At 36.5% G+C, this 19,668-nt stretch overlaps 1 non-coding gene across 1 annotated transcript; it reads left to right on the top strand.

Annotated features, from left to right (window-relative positions):
• Nucleotides 1-419: 419 nt before the first annotated feature.
• Nucleotides 420-519, top strand: LOC119624099 (small nucleolar RNA U13). The gene has a single exon (XR_012094707.1). It is a non-coding gene; the product is annotated as a small nucleolar RNA U13 (small nucleolar RNA).
• Nucleotides 520-19,668: the final 19,149 nt, after the last annotated feature.

The raw sequence follows: 19,668 nt of genomic DNA, 5'->3' as shown, positions 1-19,668 counted from the left end.
GTATATAGGGAGAGATATCTTTTGCTGAGATATTTTGAGAAGACGCTTTAGGTTCTGCATGTCTAAGCAGTGCAGGTATTAGGTGACGTGATTCATGAGTATAACATTATCTTGAATAAGGCTTCACTGTTCTGTATTCCACTTATGCCTTCCCTAGAAGAGACAATAGAATGTCCAATAAAGCTTGAATCAATAGAGTGAAGCAAATTAGCACTGGCAAAATCCCTGCTTGTCATTTTTTCAGAAGTAGATTTAAAGCTTTAGGATACTTACTGTATCTACATTTCGATAAATTCCATTCGCAATCATATATTTTGCTAGTATGGGCCAGCTCCAGTGTTATATTTAAGCTTCAAGAATAGAATTTGAATTGCACTATTCAACATAAGAAATAAGTATATAAGAACACAAGTATCTAGATCCTTTTGTGGTTCATAAGCACGATGATTGGGTTTCCACATTCTTGTGAGATTGGCCTCCCTCAAACCTTGTTATGATGTCAGCACATTACCCTTGATGTGTGAAAAGAAAAAAGAATGTAAGTATCTACTCTGAGTATAAATAAAGTCTATATTATTATATATCACTGGCATAATATAGAATATAAGAATAGAGTCCATAATAGCTTTACTCAGGAACAAAATTTTATATATTATACATAAAAGGTATACAAATTAAAACTATCCTATGAATTCTTTGGTTCAAAAATTTCTAAATGTAAAAGTGAATGATTTAATAATATCAAATATAGATAAGAGAAAATAATTAAAAAGTTCTTAGAGAGTAGGTTCAAAACTAAAATTATGTAATTATAAAAAGAAGCTAGAAAATGAGTTCATAGTCTTTAGTTCTTTGATAGGATTTAAAACATATAAGTCAAATACTTAGCTTTCTATCTTATTTTAAAGACAAAATATGGGGAAATATTTAAACTTACAAAATTTCCTGTACTGGCTATGTAATACTTTTATCTCTTCACATTTTCAAGTATTCATTGAATATTTATTGAATCCTTACTATATGCTAGAACCTGAGAGAAGTTTTAAAAGTGCTAATTAAATAACAATTTCCATCATCTCTCTATATATATTTTTATGTATTATACACACATATATATACACTCACACACTATTCTTATATGCCTGTCTATTCATCAAAATATATACCATATATTGATCTAATTAGCCAGCTGGGGAAGTAAGCATGATAATAGGGTCTGGCTTTGCACTTTCCCTACCTAGGAGAAAAAGCTTTGGAGTTACAATCTCCCAGGGGGAGATGCTGTCACATATGCCTTTCTGGGAGGGATTAAGAAAGCCAGAGCAGCTGGGACCCATTTTCAAATAAAAAACCAGCATGAAAGGCTTTACATGAATGACTAAAACTCTAAGTTCAGCTAAGCTGGAAGAGCCTAAGATGGGGATGCCTTAGTCTTGGTGTTAAACCAAAGAAAATTGATTAGATCGCAAAATGGGTAGGTTTGACTTCTAATTCTGTAAGCCTAGAAAAATAAAAAACAAAAATTTGCATCATTATTTATCAGTCATCTTGCATATCATAGTCGGAAGATGATAAGGGTTAAAGGTTATATAAGAAATGACACAAGCTGAAATAATCAAAACTGTGGTTTGTATTAAAATTTTTTACTTTCCAAAATTTTAGGCAATTTTGGTAAATTCCATTCTTGACATTTAAAAAATCCATAGCTTTTTTTCCTAAGACAAGACAGTATTTGACACTTTCTGCTCCTCTATCATCTCTTAATGGAAACGTCCTTTCATTACTTAAGCATGAAAGGACATTTCTTCAGCGTCTTTATACACAAGTAGAGTTTATCGTCAACTTACAACAGGCTCTAATATTTATTCTTAGATATCAAAGTATGCTGGCCTATTGTTTAAATCTGAATTTCAGTCAGATGAGATTGTTAGAGTCCTAGGAGCTTAGAGTGGGGTCAAATTAAAGTAAAAATTTTAAAAAAACATCTATTTTACTTTCCATATCCCTTTAAAGAATATCAAATTATTATAGTGACAATTATCAAGTTTCTTCACACGTGCAAACATAGCACCTATAAAATAGCACTTTGGTGTTTATGAAGTGTCAATTTCTAAGACAAACATAGAAACCCAGCAATTATGACAAGCACTCTTCACCATTTCATTGCAGAAGTGTATAGAATTAGTGAAAATAAAGGAAAACAGTATATTGCTTAATAGTTGACAACCAGAAATGTTTACTTGTTAATGCTTTGCTGAATCTAGCCAAATGCAGCGTATTACTGAGCTGGACTCCAGATTCACATAGCAGGAATACCACAGAGCCACAGGAATCATTTAACTGCCACAACTTCAGGTTCTGAATAAAAGTCATTTCTAAATCCTACATTTTTACTTCACTTAAAAAAACGCATTATTCTCGTGTTGTTCTTTGATGATAATAACATGGAATTTTCTCATATTCTCTAAATTTTTCTTCACCCACAAAACCAAAGAAGCTTGCTCATTTGTAGAAGGAAATGGGAATTATGGTGTTGTAGGTTCTAGAAAGCCCACTATCTTATTCTTTTCCCTATGAATTCCAATGAGTTGAAAAATCAACAAAGGAAACCAGATGGGGATCAAAATAAACTATCAACTGTATTTAGCACTCTCCGGTATTAGCTGTATTCAAGCAGTAGTAAGGCTCCCCAATACTAGACCTTGGGGCCTATCTTGGGAAAACCTGAATCTGCAAAGATCTCTTACCCAACCGTGTGGAACATCAAGGACTCTACAACAGCCCCTGTGAAATGCCAGAGAGAGACTGTGTGTGGTACCTCTACCTATTGTTAAATCATGAGCCAGTGAATAACTTCCTGACCCTATTTCACCATTAACTTATGTCATTCTCCCTCATGTAGAGGGAGTTTAGTGAAGGGTACAGAAAAAATCAAAATGTTTCCCCCCAATTACTCCCGTCCTTTCAGAGTTTAGGGCACAATCCCACTCAAGAAAAAAAATCAAAAAGTCGACTAACATTTCCCTGAGAAACAAATTTTGTGAAAATTTGTTTTGTATTTATATTACTCTTATGTTCTTTACTTAAAAAAAATTAAAAATATATTGTTTTGTCACAGTACTTCCCAAATTAATAGGTTATACAAAATCACTTGGCCAGTTTCTCTCTCATTCCTAATGAAAGTCACTAATAGTTATGATGATAGAATTAGCCATCTATTCTATTGACTTGATGAAAAGTTAGCATAGGATGTGCAAATTTTATCAAGTGTATCACCACACATGGGCATCTGAATATTTGTCTACTGAGAATTTTTGTTTGTTTAAGGAACTGAAATGACCCTGAGAAATACTGGCCATACTGGCCCATGTAATAATACAAAGGAAGCTGTCTTATAAAGTTACTTTATGCATGTATTCACCCAACCCATACCAGGGAGTGTTAAAAGTACTAGGGCAACAGGCAAGGCCCTGTTCTCATAGACTTTCATTCTGGAAGACAGTTATAGTCAGCAAGTAAAAGAAATACATAAGCAAGATCATTTTATATAGTGATAAATAGACACTAAAACTACTCCATGTGATAGTTACTTGAAATCACCAACTGAAGACTGCAGAAGGGAGGACTTTGGATTAAGTGGTCAAGAAAATCCTTAAGAGAAACCACTGGAGCTGAGACCTTGGTAAGTGAATTCAGTAACATTTCAGGATACAAAATTAACCTACAAAAGTCAGTACTATTTCTACAAACTAGTAATGATCAAGTTGAGAACCAAATCAAGATATATTTAACCAAGAAGGCAAAAGAGCTCTACAAGGAAAACTACAAAACACGAATGAAAGAAATTGTAGATTATACAAACAAATGAAAAACATCACAGGTGCATGCTCATGGATCGGAAGAATCAATGTCATTAAAACAACCATAATACCCAAAGCAATCTATAGATTCAATGCAATCCCTATGAAAATACCAATATCATTTTTCACAGAATTAGAAAAAAACAATTCTTAAATTCATATGGAACCAAAAAAGAGCCTCAATAGCCAAAGCAATCCTACATAAAAAGAACAAAGTTGGAGATGTCACATTTCTTGACCTCAAATTATACTGTAAGGCTTTAACAAGCTTGTTCAACCCATGGCCTGCAGGCTGCATGCAGCCCAGGATGGCTTTGAATGCAGCCCAACACAAATTTGTAAACTTTCTTAAAACACTGAGGTTTTTTGTGATTTTTTGTTAGCTCATCAATTATCATTAGTGTATTTTATGTGTGGCCCAAGACAATTCTTATTCTTCCAATGTGGTCCTGGGAAGACAAAAGATTGGACATCTCTGGATATTAACCAAAACAGCATGGTACCAGAATAAAATAGACACATAAAATACAGAACCCAGAAAAAAAGTCACACATTTAAAGTCCATTGACATTTGAGAAAGTCAGCAAAAACATACACTGGGGAAAGGATACCCTTTTCAATAAATAGTGCTGGGAAAATTGGATTGCCATATGCAGAAGAATGAAATGGGACCCCTGTCTCCCACCATATACAAAAATCAACTCAAAATGGGTTGGAAACTTAAAAGGAAGACCTAAAGCTATAAAAATACTAGAAGAAACCTTAAGGGAAACTCTTGTGGACACTGGTCTAGGCAAATAATTCATGACTAAAACCTCAAAAGCAAAAGTAACAAAAACAAAAGTATACAAATGAGACTTTATTAAACTAAAACGCTCTGCATAGCAAAAGAAATAACCAACAGTGAACAAACAACCTGCAGAATGGGAAATTACACATCCAACAGGGGACTGATATCCAGAATTTACAAGGAATTCAACAACTCAACAACAACAAAAAACAAATAGCCCCATTAAAAAGTGAGGAAAGGACATGAATAGATATTTGTCAAAAGAAGATATACAAATGGCCAAGAAACATATTTTTTAAATGCTCAATATTATTAATCATCAGAGAAATACAAATTAAAACCACAATGAGACATCATCTTACCCTAGCCAGAATGGCTATTATTAAAAAGTCAAAAAACAACAGATCTTAGTGAGTGGGCAGGGAAAAAAGGATGTTTATGCACTGTTAGTAGGAATGTAAATTAGTGCAGCCCCCATGGAATACGGAATATAGCATTCTCAAATAACCAAAAATAAAACTATCATTCGATCCAGCAATTCCACTACTGGCATCTCCTCAAAGGAAAAAAAAAATAATGATATCATAAAGATACCTGCACTCATATGTTTGTGACAGCACTATTCACAATAGCAAAGATATGTAATCAATCAAAGTGTCTATCGATGAATGATTGGATGTTTAAAATTATATATTTTATATATGTGGGTGTGTATATCTATATTATATATAATGAATATATATATTATATATATGTAATGAAATACTATTCAGCCATTTAAAAATGAAATCATGTCTTTTGCAACAACATGAAAGGAACTAGAGACCATTATTTTAAGTGAAACAACTCAGGAACAGACAATGAATACCACATGTAGTCACTTATAAGTGAGAGCTGAGTCATGTGTATACATGGACAAAAAGTGTGAAATAATAGACACTGCAGATTTCGAAGAGTAAAAGGGTGGTAGGGAGATGAGACCTAAGAAATTACTTAATAGGTACAATGTATACTTTTTGAGTGATTGACCCTATCTCACCATTAAATTATGCTATTGATGTTACACTAAAAGCCCAGACTTTACCACTATGCAATATATCCATGTAACAAAATTGCACTTGTACCCCTTAGATTTATAGGAATAAAAAAAAAGAATAGAACAAAAGAATTTAAAAAAAGAATAAGGAGTCAGCCAAGCCTGAAAGGGAAAGCATTAAGTCATAAGACTATGCAGAAGTCTTGAGATCAGAAACTACAGTTTCAGTTTTCATGGAATCTAGCTTATCTTAGTCCAAGAAAATCACTCTATAGGATGTTACCATACAACTAAACAGCTTACTTCTTTGTAAATAACACATGGTAAAGCAGAGGGAAATGGCATACAACTAACGATGGATCCTGCTGTATTGATCCATGATGAGGGATGAATGAATGAACATATACTCAGTGCCTACTAAATGCCTTGCACTGATAAAGGTTCTTTTATATTCTGCTCACTTTGAACAAATGCATCCATTATTTATTTAACAAATTTGTATTGAGCTCCTCTACATACCTGGTATGGTACTTGGCATTAAATTCAATTATGACTCCATTCAGTACTTCTTGTAGGTGCATATGCTCAATTAAGGGTGCACATGCTCAATTAAGACAAACGTGCTATTGTGATACAGCTTGATCAGTGTCATTAAATGAGTGAAACCCAGGCCGGAGGTGCACGCAGAGTTACCACTTGGGAAAAAGGGTCAAGAAAAGCTTCCTAGATGAAGTGACACTTAAATGAGGCTTTATAGGTGTGTAGGAAATAGCCAAGCCACATTACCTAGAGAGGAAAGAGGTTCAGGGAATTACAAGTTCTTCTCCATGACTGAAATCACAGAAGTTGAGGAAACTCTCAAGAGATTAAGTCCGCAGGATCATCAGTGGCAGATCAGATGGTGCCTTTACGCTGAGTTAAAGCATTTGGACTTTATGTGAAGGCAGGGGGAAAACCACTTTAAGCATGGAATGACTTAACAGTTTTGTGGGTAAAAAAAAAATCTCTGTAACTTCAATGTAGAGATTCCAAGGTGGGGAGGAGAAAAGCAGGTTGAAAACAAAGTGAACATAATGTATTCAAATAGTCTTCTGTGAAAACTTGAAAGCCACCATTGAGCTAGATTTCTGCTCAAATCACACAGTGCATTGCTTTAAATGAGCTTAAACCTTACTTATAAACTTCACTCACATTTTTAATACTCACATGAATTTAATCACATAAAGTTATATTGTATAACTTACTTCATATATTTTGAAACATAAGTTTTTCACTGAGCCAGCATTGCTATATATTGCTTAGCTCAGGAAAATATGTCGATCCTATGCCCCTGAAAACTGCCATTAACATGCATGGCATCAGATTTTTTCTAGGTGATGTAAAATTAAATCATGATTCTTTGCAATGTATTCTAATCAGCTACTCCATTAACTGTTTTCAAATGGTAATCAACTCGGCTCCAAATGAACAGTTACATATTCAGCTTGCTCCATGAATTCTATGAATGCATTTACCATTACAAGTTATAATTATATTACTTTCAGAAGTCATTTACAGCAATTGAACAAACTAAGAAAAATTCTAAGATTCTTGTGTGACAGAGCAATTAAACAATATGAACTGCAAGTCTCTACTTTATATTATAAAATTTAGTTATGATGTTATATTTTTGGAGAAATGATATTTTCAGAGCCAATAGATATTGTTCAGGTTAAGGCTTTATAACTCACAGACTTTATAATTCACAGACCACCAACTAAAATTATTCGACAATATACTATATTGTGTTATGTATGAAATTAAATATATACCTAACAGAGAGGAATCCTCTCCTTTTTATTGGAATGGTAGGTGGTAATCTCTGCAGCAAAAAGATTGCCTGGAAAAAAGTAACTAATACCTCGGAGGACTTGCTATGTGCCACTCCCTGTGCTAAGGACTTTACGTATTTTGATCTATCTCGTCAATTTAATCCTGAATATGTGATAGAAGAACCTATATTACTCTAAGCAGAATTCTTTAATTTCTAGTAGTTAGCTCACTTATAAAACAGGCTACAGTGTTATTTTAAGTATTCATTGTTGTATAACACACTACCCCCAAAATTTAGGAGCTTAAAATAACAGCAAACACTTATTATCTCTCATGGTTCTGTGTGTTGACTAGACATTTCGGCTCCTGTGCAGATGGCTGGAGCACTGAGCTAGCTGGAAGGTCTACAGTGCTCTCGCTTACATAGTAGGCACTAGTGTTGGCTGCTGGTAGCAAGCTCAGTTGGGTGTGTTGACCAGAGGACTTGGTTCTGCTCTATAGAGGCCACTGTACATTGTTACTTAAATTCTCACAGCACAGCAATTTGGTTCCAAGAAAGAGCATTGTAATAGTGAGCATTTCAACAGTATTAACCCAACATGCAAACACTCACTATAGTAAGCAAAATAAAATAAAATAAAGCCCCCCCCCCCCCCCAGATATCTATGCTCTAAAACTTCCAAACGTATGAATATGTTACCTTAAATAGCAAAAGGCACTTTGCAGTGTGATTAAGGCAAGATGGGGAGAGTGTCTGGGATTATCCAGGTGGACCCAATAATGCAATAAAAAAAATCTTTTATAAGAGGGAGGTAGGAGTAAGACATCTGTCCACATTACGCTGCTGGTTTTGAAAATGAAATTGGAAGAAGGGGCCACAAGCCAAGGAATACAGGCATTCTCTAGAGGCCAAACAAGACAATGAAATTCTCCCCTACAGCCTCCAGAAAGAATGCAGCCCTGCCGACACCTTGATTTTAGCCCAATGACACTTCTGATCTAGAGAACTATAAAATAATACTTTTGTTTTGTTTTCAGCCAGTAAGTTTGTGTAATGTATTAAAACAGAAATAGGAAATTAACACATTTGTCAAGTCTTGGTTTTTATCCCATTTGTTAATATTGTTAATATCCCATTTGTTAATACTGCATGGCTAAAGCCTAGAGTCATTGAACTGAATTCACGAAGCCGTGGTTTATCATAATAGTCTACAACAAAGTAATAATCCAATATAAGCACCATTTCCCTCAAAATACGTCCCGTGTTTTAGTTTTCTACTGCTACTGTAACAAAATATCCAAATTTAGTGACTTAAAACAACACAAATTTATTATCACAGTTTCTGTAGGGTATCCATCTAACATGAGAACTAGCAGGCTAAAATCAAGATGTTGGCAGGGCTACATTCTTTACTGGGGGCGCTGAGGGAAAATTTAATCCAAGCTAATTCATGTTGTTGGCTGAATTCAGTTCTGTGGGGATGTAAGACTGAGGTCCTTGTTTCCTTGCAGGCCATCAATCAGTGACCATCATTAGTTCTGGAGGCTTCTGTCCAGTTGTTGCATGTGACCCCTTAGATCTCAAAATCAGAAAGAGTGCATCAAATCCTTGTCACTCTCTGAATTCTCTGGCTCTTCTTTCCACTACATCTTCCTCTATCTGGAGAACATTCTCTGCTTTTAAAAAACTATGTGATTAAATTGAGTCCACCCCTGATAAGCTCTCCATTTTAATACCACACCTTAATTACCTCTGCAAAGCTCCTTTCACAATGTAATGTAACATATTCACAAGTTGCAGGGATTTGGCACAGATCTCCTTGGGGAACATTATTCTGCCTTCCACAGTTCTCCAAAACCAGAATCTTCATGGCAATCAGTGGTTTAAAGTACAGCACCAATCCACTCTGTACCCTGCCTATGAACAAACCCTCAAAGGCACAATTAGCACAGATAAACTCATCATCATTCTGCTGTTCACTGACTCCATCAGCATCTCCAGAAGACAATTTATTTGAGATGTTACTCCTCCAAAATTAGTCACAGTTGGCTATTTCATAACCAGCTCTGCTCCATTGTTAAAGGGCAAGGCTTTTCAAAGGAGCAACAATGCTGTTTTTGCAATAAACACACAAATTGCCTTTCTTGACAATGAAGGACAACAACAGGAAGATTAATTGATTGAAAACGATCTTGTGACATCTTATGGTGGACAATGTGCCTGCAGTGATGAGTGCATCTTCACATCCCTCTTTAGTCTCCAAAGATTTTGGATTTTGTTCAATATTCTAAATCTCCAGGTGTCTTCTTCATTGCAAAATGCAATGTAATTAGAGCATTCGGAGTGAATTGTGATTATCCTGTGTTACAAACATGAGAAGTGTTTCTTATAGATACATAGAGACTAACACAAATAGGCAAGTAGCAGCCACAACTATATGTTTTTTTTTAAATCCAACTGCTTTGATTCACTTCAAAAAATTAATTTTTAAAATATTGTATTACAGATTCAAGAACAAGTTTGAAAAAAACAACACCATAGCAACAAAGTTAAGGAAGAATGTGATATTCAAAGTTAGTGAGAAGAATTTCATTTTTTAATGGCACATATTCATGGGGTACATGTGATATTTTGCTAAATGTACAGAATGTGTATTGATCAAGTCAGCATATTTAGGGTGTCCATCACCTCAAGTATTTATCATTTCTATGTGTTGGGAACATTTCAAGACCTCTCAGCTAGCTGTTTTGAAATATACAATGCATTATTCTTCACTGTAGTTACCCTTGTCTATCCAAAATTAGAACTTTATCTAACTGTGTGTTTGTGCCCATTAACCAGCCTTTCTTCATCCCTTCTCTCTCCCCCATACACTGTTTCCAGTCCCTAGTAAGTATCATTCTATTTCCATAGTTATTCAACCAGGAGAGAAAATTATACGAAGGAGCTGGTGGAAGGAAGGGTACTTTGCAATTGCTGAAGCCTTCTCACCAGTGATGCATCTTTAAATTCTGTTCCTCCAGGGAAAATTTCAGGGTGCCCCCTCCTACTGCCCCCAATGACAGATACAGCTTGGGAAATACTAGAGCTGCCTGGGAAGATGTAAGTTTAGAAGCTTTTGTTCTAACTTTACACAGTGAGGTGGAAGGGAGCCTCCTTCTGGTCAATCACATAGAAGTGAATTTTGTTTTTCACTGAAAATTCTACTTTGCTTATTTTATTGCTGGACTTGCAACCAGCTTCTCTTACTAAAAAAAAAAAAAAAAAAAAATTCTGCAGTAATCATGCAAGAGCAAAGGGGAAAAAAATCACTCTAAACTACGGCAGGAGAAATGTGCCCAGACATATACATACTTCAAAGCAAAGGAAGTCCTGTACTGTTTCAATTACTAATCATTTCACACAACAAATTCCAAAGAAAACACAAACTACACATTGAATATACTCTTTGGTTATGGGAATATTTAGGACAAATTCTGTAAGCTAAATAACTTGAAAGTGAACTTTTTATATGACCTTTTCTTTAAAATATTCATTATTTTAATGTAGTCAATATGTAGACTCCTAATATTTATTTATAATAAAGGTACTATAGGAGCATAAATCCTGATTTATTTAATTTACAAATACATCAATCTGATTAATGGAGTCATTTTTCTGTCCTATCACGTTAAATTACATCCACAGTCAAACCCCTAAAGTAAATTATAGGCTCATTCGGGGATCATCCTGTCAAGAAACTATTTGGCACACTGTAAACAGCCAATAAATATTGCAAATAATAAACATGTATTCTATCAAGGCATATATAGTGTAGATTTTCACATACTTGTAAATTCTTCAGTTGAAACGTTAACAGTACAGTTTGTCCCTCATCCAATACACTTGAGAGTTTCTTCTCCTTCCATTAATTGAAATGTATTCTGGAGAGAGAAGCTAATTAATATTAATCAAACTTACTATGAAAGCAAAGCAGTGCTATTGCCATATAATAATTTTAGAATCAAAAATCAATGCATTCTTTGTTTCTTCAATTCATGCTGACATTTAATTGCATGTCATAATGTAGAAATATTCACTTGTCAAGAAGAATCATGGAGAATGGGGCTGAAGTGCCTCCTTTTACATATTCTGGGAAGGTTTCCTAAATGCTAATTCGTACTGAATGGGAGGAAGAGGATTTCCCTCTACTAGGCACTGGGTCTATACAGTGGAGAAAAGAGGTACAGTTCCTGTCCTCAAAAAGTTTATAATCTATTAGAAAGAAGGTTAAAGTCACAATATACAGCAGAGAAAAGAAGCATAGTTCCTGTCCTCAAGAAGTTTATAATCTGTTAGAAAGATTAAAATCAGAAGTGTAAGAAAGTATTATAAATGCTGAGATAGAAAAAAATGAAAAACACTAAAGAACTTGTCATTTCAAAGTTAGTTCTAAGGGAGAATGGCTGGGAAACGTTCTACTCTTGTGCTTGAGCACATCAGCTCCCTGCTGTAAAAGGCACCTGAAAGTCTTCATCTTTCTGTGCAAGATGTAGGGTAGAAAATGTTATTAATGTTATTAAAAACTAAATGAACCAAAGGCCCCAGGCCAACTTGAGGCTGATTCATGATCAAAGTATTGTTTGCAGTAGGCTAGTCCCTAACCATCAGGTATAGACTCAAATGCCAGATAGCAAATGCTGGGTGCCACCCATGGGCACACCTACATACACAGGATATGCTGCCTCACACTAGAGATTTTTTTTAACTTTGGTGTTCATTCACCAGCCTTAGAAATACTCAAGGGCTTAGAATGCTGACTCACTAGTGCCAGAGTCCCCTTTTCCACACCCAGTTCCCTAAAGAGATATGTGTGTTCTGCATAAATAAGATTCTTGGAGATATGTCCCAAAACCCCAGATTATCTGAGTCCAAGGAGCTAATGAGCTCCCTGCTCACCATCATCTTCCTGCAGCCTCCCCGCCCCACAGTCAGCGATGACCATTGCTAGGTGAGGATGGGATCTCTGGCAAGGATTATGTCTCCTCTTTCTTTTGGGGGATCCTCCACAGTTCCTGCCTTAACACCTTACAGGTAACTCATTAAATGATTGATAATCACGGTAACAACAAATGCAAAAACTCCTCAAAAATGACTAGAATGGTAGAATCCCAAGATTTTACCATGAACCAAAAGTTCTGTGAAAAATCTGGTTGGTGGACAGGATAGCATGATTAAATACATTCTATGCATTTTATATTCTCATTCTGTCTTCTCCCAGTATCCTAAAAGAGTGTTGACTGACATCTGTGTTCTTTACTAGTGTGCCCAGGAAGAAATGCAGAGGCTCCTGTTGGTGCTAAATAAGGCATCTTATTTGCTTAACAGAAGTCACCATATGGAGCAGGTTCTACCTGAGGCCTGCCTGGGTGAAGTCCAAATTATCGTGAGACCTTATGTCCAATTTATTCTGAGCTCTGGCTTACCAAGTAATGTCCCGAGGCGCTGCCGCAGATGCTGGGCTTGCGTTAGTAGAACCAGGCATGTGGGCCCTAACCTGTGTCCAGTAAACAGAGGGAGATCTTTGGTCTCACTGGGTAGGTGCAGTTTTGTTGCTTGCACCCCATTCTGGACCCATAAAGCTTATGTTTGTTACAAGAGCATTTATTTCTAAAAGTAATAGACAAAGTGCTCATTTGCTTTAAGAAAAGCAAAGAACAAGCTCAACAATTTATGGGAAGTTTTATTTGACTACTGGGTCACTGGTTTAATTTTGCATATGTTCTCATAAATGTAACCAGCAGGGTTTTATGCAAGAATCTTCTTGTAAACTAAATGTGCTGGCAGAGGAAAATCAGTTTGCAGCACCCAAGTCATTAGAGAAATTGGCAACCATGGAAAACACCTGTAATGCTGTCCTCCCCAGCCTCACAGCGAACCACCAGAGGAGGAATACCCTTGCTCAAACATTCCTCTCAGGTGATTAGCTCTTCTGTCAGCCAATTAACTTCTGAGTGAATTTCAATATTAAAGAGGAGAAGCTGAAAGTAACAATAACACTTATCCCAGTGTTATTTTGTAACAAAAAAATATTATCTGGCAAGGTGGGCTGGCTTACTCCTGTAAGCCAGCACTTTGGGAGGCTAAGGCAGGTGGATCACTTGAGGTCAGGAGTTCGAGACCAACATGGTGAAACCCCATCTCTACTAAAAATACAAAAATTAGCCAGGTGTCGTGGCACATACCTATAATCCCAGCTACTTGGGAGGCTGAGGCAGGAGAATCACTTGAACCTGGAAGGTGGAGGTTGCAGTGAGCCAAGATTGCACTATTGCACTCCAGCCTGGGCAACAGAGGGAGACGCCATCTCAGATACAGATAGATAGATGGATAGATAGATAGATAGACAGATAGATCTCATATATATACTTAAGAGATATATGTTTATATATATCTATATATAATATAGATATATATTCACACACATATACATATACACACACACATATATAATCTGACTTAGTAATCAGTCTGTCACACCTTGTGTACTCCCAAACAATGGCAAATTAACATAAAACATATTAAATAGAGAAATTCTCGGGGGGGGGGTGTTGAGGGAGGGAGGACTGCATGCTTTGCATTTAAATGGCAAAGACCGACCTGAGAAAATGTGCTTATGGGAACTTTAGAGCCTTGTACATTTACTTCAGTCCTACTAGAGATCAGAAATCCAGCAGTGCAGACGAACAATCCTCATGTGAAGTTGCTGCCGTTAGGATGCAAGTTGATGCTATAATTAAATTCACTCTAGGCAGACATTTTGCTTTCTGAGCAGCCTTACATACTGTTGTCCCTTAATGTGGTTATTAAAGGGTTATGATAGGACTTAATGACTGTGGCTACCATTTGTGATTAGGACCTACCAGATCAAGACACTATGCTAGGCAAATGAATTCTAACCCCTTTCAGTATTGATACAATCTTGCAGGATATATATTCTTATCCCTATTTTACAGATCAGGAAATGGAACCTCAGAGAAGTTAAAAAGTGGAAAAAAAATGATATGTGAACTCAGTCTAACTCCAAGTCAAGCTCAAGATATGTGAACTTAGTCTAACTCCAAAATCAAGCTCTTTCCACAATCATTTCAAGCTCTTTTCACATATATTTTCCCCTAGGGGGAAAAGGGTCCCCAAATAGAAAGTTATAATTTGCAGTTCTTTGTCATGGAAGTAGAGTCTCAGTGAGCTAGAACACTGCTGACCTGACCCAACTCAGGAGCCAAAATGGTAAACTTGTAAGGTTTGTCGCTCATGTATTCCTCATTTCACCCTAAAGAGAGATTGTGGTGTTTTCACCCTTGGTAGTAACGTGATTCTGTAACAATCTTCTGAACACTCATGAGAGGATTGAGGAGACCAAAGAGGGGTTATTCGTTCACTCATTGGTCCTTTCACTTGTCCAGTCATTCATTTAATCCAATCTATACAAGAATAATGGTTTCAAGCAGGGGTTGGCAATCTACCACTTTATTACAATCATAAATAAAGTTTCACAAACTTTATTAATGAAATCAGGTGGTGGGTCACATGTGGGTCAAATGTGACTCACCACCGGTTTTCATAAATAAAGTTTTACTGGAACACAGCTTTGTGTCTTCATTTACATATTGTCTGTTACATGCTTTGCACACTACAAGAGCAAATGTGAGTTATAGCAATAGAGGCAAAATGCACCAGACAGCTGAAAATATTTATGAATGGACCCTTTACAAAAAATGTTTGCTAATTTCTGATTATTCCATTCAAACACTGACCCAGCCATTGGACTTGAACTTCTCTGAGCCTTGGTTTCCTCTTATGAAAATCAGAGATGAAAACAATGATGTTACCTAATTGATTTGCTGTGGGGATTAAATATTTTTATGTATAAAGTACCCAGCACAAAGTAAGCACTGAATGAATATTCATTGTTATTATTACTATTCATTCCTTCACCAGTATTGCCAGAGTGGTTGGAAAATAGGGCACAGGCTGCAATGAGTACGGTGTCCAGTTCCCTGCCTGCTGGGCTGTTTGAGATGCTTGTTGCATGGGCAAATAGGCAGTAGGGCATCCATGTGTGGGCCAGGTGTATACACTTGGGAGTTAATCATGAGTGATATTTTAAAGCTATAAAGCTGGATGAAATCACTTAGAAAGTGATTCAGATGGAATTACTGGAGAAAATGTATGCAGAGAGTAGAGGAGGGCCAGACACAAATCCTGGAGGACTCCAAAATTTGAGGTGAAGTAGAGCAGAGGAAGTCAGGAAAGGAAGTTGAGAAGGAAAGGATCGATGAAACAGGAAGAAAAATAGGAGATTGTGGAGGCTGAGAAGTTTAAAAATAAATCGTTCCAAGAAGAGTGTGGTCAGACGTGCTAACTACACACAATGGTTCAAGAACATGTAGATTAAGAGTGGATCATTTGATTGGCAACATGCAGGTCATTGCTGACTTCAAAAGAAAGATTTTGCTGGCTGATATGCTTTCAAGAGTGTGAAGGTAGAAACTGTACATACAGGCAACTATTTGGAGGACTTTTGCTATAAAAGGGAGTGGAGAAATGGGGCAGAATCTAAAAGACGTGGGATCAAGGGAGGAATTTGTAAGATGGGATTACAGCATGTGGGTCTGCTGGTGGAAATGACTCAGGACAGTGGGGAAAGTATAGGGATGGCTGCAGCAGTGGCTGAGCAAAGATGGAATTCAGGGCCAAATGGGCAAGCTACATTCCTTATTCAAAATTTCTGCATAAATGAATTATATCTGTCTACCCAACTCCTGGCTCTTGGCAACTTCAATATCCTAGTTCCCCATTTTGGTCTTATTTTCTGTGTATCCTGTAATACTGAGAGTCAAGTTCTGGCTTTCCATCTTGTCTTTGCCCTTTGACACATCTAAAGGATACAATTCCACTCCTCTTAATCCCCATGACTCCAAATAGATTGACCCCAGGTAGGCTGCTCCATTTGCTGTTTGCTGTCATTGTGCTTTTGAAGGATAATTGGATACAATTGTGCAGTGTGCACTGTGTAACCCTAGAGGCCATCATTCACATAGTTGGCTGAGTTATTAATATAATGTTCTAGCAGATGGCAGCAAGTGTTTTTGCTCTATCAAGGCAATATTCCATCAGATAAAAGTTGTATCTTAATGAAGAAGCCTATTTTCTAATTCACATTAAGGCGCCATATCAACTTGTGATAGTCCCACATGTGAGGTCTATTTCTGCTGTAACAGGAAGGGAAATCACATGAGCGGTTCAGTAGGATTGAGCATAAAACTCAAGGAGAAGATATTGTCCCTAAAAGAACCATAACTATGTGAAAGCCTTGTCTCTTGCAAACCATAGATAAAAATATTTACCAATTCCTAATGACATGGAATTGATGATTAAATGACCAATCCAACAGTAAAACACATGATGAAATTTGTTATATGGGTACCTACATTCATTATTACATAAACCTGTATATAGATTGCTTATAGCAATGCTTTTCTTCTTTATACCCTTTCATACTATCTCAATTTATTTACCTTATTTAGCTTCTATTGTCTCTGCCTGTTTAGTCCCACCTGTCTTTAAAGACCAAGTTCAAAATCTACATTCTTCTTAAAAAAGGCAAATACTGTTATGGTCCTACATATATGAGGTATCTAGAGAGTCAAATTCAAAGCAACAGAAAGCAAAATGGTGGTTACCAGGAATGGGAAAAAGTGAAAGCAACCTATAGATTGGGAGAAAATCTTTGCAAACCGCATATCTGATAAGGGGTTAAAATGTCTAAAATGTATCTGGAACTCCTACAATGCAATAGCAAAAAACTAACAACCTGATTTTAAAATGCTTTCTACCTGTTACTTTTAACTGTTGACTTTTATCACAAAAGAAAATCTCTACACTTTTTTTTTTTTTTTTTTTTTGAGACGGAGTCTCGCTCTGTCCCCCAGGCTGGAGTGCAGTGGCGCGATCTTGGCTCACTGCAAGCTCTGCCTCCGGGGTTCACGCCATTCTCCTGCCTCACCCTCCCGAAACCTCTACACTTTAACACCATTCCTTCCCCCTACATTGTGATTTTTTGATATCTTAATTTACATCTTTTCTATTTTTCTATTACTACAACAGTTGTCTGTAGTAATACTCTTTAATAGTTTTGTCTTTTAATCTTCATACTCAAGATATAAGTGTATAAAGATATCCACGCCACAATTATAGTATTAGAATAGTCTGAATTTGTTGGTATATTTACTTTCACCAGTGAGTTGTATACCTTCAGATGTTTTCTTGGTACACATTCGTGTTCTTTTCTCTCAGATTGAAAAAAAAATCCATTTAGTGTTTCTTTTTTTTCTTGTTTCTTTTTTTTTTTTTTTTTTTTTTTCCTGCAAGACAGAGTTTTGCTTTCATTGCCCAAGCTGGAGTGCAATGGTGCAATCTCGGCTCACCACAACCTCTGCCTCCCAGGTTCAGGTGATTCTCCTGCCTCAGCCTCCCGAATAACTGGGATTATAGGCATGCACCACCATGCCCAGCTAATTTTGCATTTTTAGTAGAGATGGGGTTTCTCCACGCTGGTCAAGCTGGTCTTGAACTCCTAACCTCAGGTGATCCACCCGCCTCAGCCTCCAAAAGTGCTGGGATTACAGGCGTGAGCCACCGTGCCCAGCCCATTTAGCTTTTCTTATAAGACAAGCAAGTTGGGTGTTGATGAATTCTCTTAGTTTTTGTTTGTCTGGAAAAGTCTATCTTTCACATTTGAAGGATAGTTTTGCTGGGTACTGTATTGTGGGGAAAAGGAAAGAAGAGAATCAGGAGGGGCTGGTCAATGGGTACAAAGTTTTAGTTAGATAGGAAGAATAAATTCTGGCATCTTGGTACATAGTAGGGTAACTATAGCTAATAACAATGTATCATATATTTCAGGATAGCTAAAAAAGAGGACCCTGAAAGTTATCACCACAAAGAAAAGATAAAAGTTTGAGATGATGAATATGTTAATTACCCTGATTTGATCATTATACAATGTATACATATATTGAAACATCATACTGTACCCCATAAACATGTACAATTATTATGCGTCAATTATAAAAATTTTTTAATTTGCAGAGGACTTGAATAGACATTTCTCCAAAGAAATGGCCAACAGGTATATGAAAACACACTCAACATCACTAATCATCAGAGAAATGCACGTCAAAACTGCAATGAGATATACCTCACACCTTTCAGATGGCCATTTCAAAAAGACGAAAGAAAACAAGTCTTGGCAAGGATGCAGAAAAATTGGAAGCCTTGTGTACTGTTGGGTGAAAATGTAAAACCTGCTATTTTAACTCAGCTTTGTCATAGCAGGATCTTCAAGATTTGGAGATTTGAGGCTGAATCCGAGTTAAACATAAAGATAGTACAAGATATAGGTTAAGAGTGAAACTCATCTGAGAAGGTACAACTGGTAGTCAAGGAAGACTATGCTGATGGTGGCCTCTTTCATTTGCTCATTCTTTCATTCAACCAAAGATTTTTGAGCTTCTAAGTATAAAACACCATCCTTATTGTGTGGGAAATAAGGCTGACACAATCCCTGCCTTTAGAAATGTGTAATCTAGCAGATTCTTATTCTTTCTCCCAAGAAAAGATGAGGAGGAAGTGCCAGTCATGTGGGCCCATGTCAGCCCAGGATCTGTGGGCTAGAGACAGATATAACAGCAACTTAAGAAGGGCCGAAATGTCTAAAAATGTGCCTAAGGAAAAGATGAAAAAATATGAGAAGTTAAATTTGTCAACAGGTACAAGAAGCAAATACAAATGCCAAAATATGAGACAAAGACAAAAGGTTAGGTAAATGCAGCCACGGAGCAAGAGTTAAGGACCAAGGTGAGACTACGACAAAAATTACAAGAACTTTGTCCATCATCAGAAACAGGGTATCAGCATTCTCTCATAATAAATACATTCCCAATTACTACAGGTGATTTCACCAATGTAAAAGGGCTGGGATCAGGAAAAGCAGATAAGTAGGGTAAATCTATAAGCAACTAAATGAGAAATATTAAGTTTCATAAGAAAGAAGACTGCAGAAGAGACAGCATAACCTAGCATTTAGCAGTACAAATACCGATGTCAGTGTGTCTCGGTTCAAATC

Source organism: Chlorocebus sabaeus, chromosome 11 (genome assembly GCF_047675955.1).
Source record: "Chlorocebus sabaeus isolate Y175 chromosome 11, mChlSab1.0.hap1, whole genome shotgun sequence".
Lineage (NCBI taxonomy): Eukaryota > Metazoa > Chordata > Mammalia > Primates > Cercopithecidae > Chlorocebus > Chlorocebus sabaeus.
The sequence above is the reverse complement of the archived record's forward strand: the minus strand, read 5'-3'. Positions and strand labels throughout refer to the sequence as shown.